The sequence below is a fragment of the Octopus bimaculoides genome, chromosome 5 (assembly GCF_001194135.2).
Source record: "Octopus bimaculoides isolate UCB-OBI-ISO-001 chromosome 5, ASM119413v2, whole genome shotgun sequence".
NCBI lineage: Eukaryota > Metazoa > Mollusca > Cephalopoda > Octopoda > Octopodidae > Octopus > Octopus bimaculoides.
In genome coordinates, this window is record NC_068985.1 from 29,166,231 (window position 1) to 29,166,933 (window position 703).

Consider the following 703-nt stretch of genomic DNA (forward strand, 5'->3'; position numbering starts at 1 on the left):
AAAAATTCAAGCCTTGTGCCTTTAGTAGAAAGTATTATTATTAGTATTATTATTATTATTATTTGTTTGGTCTGGAAGAAGGAAATATGCCCATGGCCTTCACTTGCCTTTCAAGACCAGTGATATGAATGTAGCTTAATGTTCCTTTGGATTGACTGCAAGAAAAAACAGGGGCAGGGAGGATATTTCAGAGAGATGACATTCTAGGAAAGAAAGAACAACAAAGTAGTGATGGGAAACATGCAATATAGGTATTGAGAAGAGAAGAGAAGAGTGAATTGAAAAAGCTAGAGTGGGGGTGGAGGTGGGAGGAAACCAACCAGCTGGCTCTAAGGAGCAGATGCCACTATAGTAGTAGTAGAAAAGGCAAAGTGAGGAGACAAATGATTATGGGTCAGAAGATGGAATGTTTTGGTGACTGATTTCATATGTATCAGTCACCGTCATCATAATTTAACGTCCATTTTCCATGTTGGACAGTTCAACAGGAGCTGGCCAGGTTCCATATCTGTTTTGTTTGGTTTCTATGACTGGATGGCCATAATTTTCTCTTAGCTTGACATGTCTCCTCTACCAACCACATGGTTCCAGGTTCAGTCCCACTGCATGGCACCTTGGGCAAGTGTCTTCTACTATAGCCTCGAGCCGACTAAAGCCTTGTGAGTGGATTTGGTAGACGGAAACTGAAAGAAGCCCATTGTAT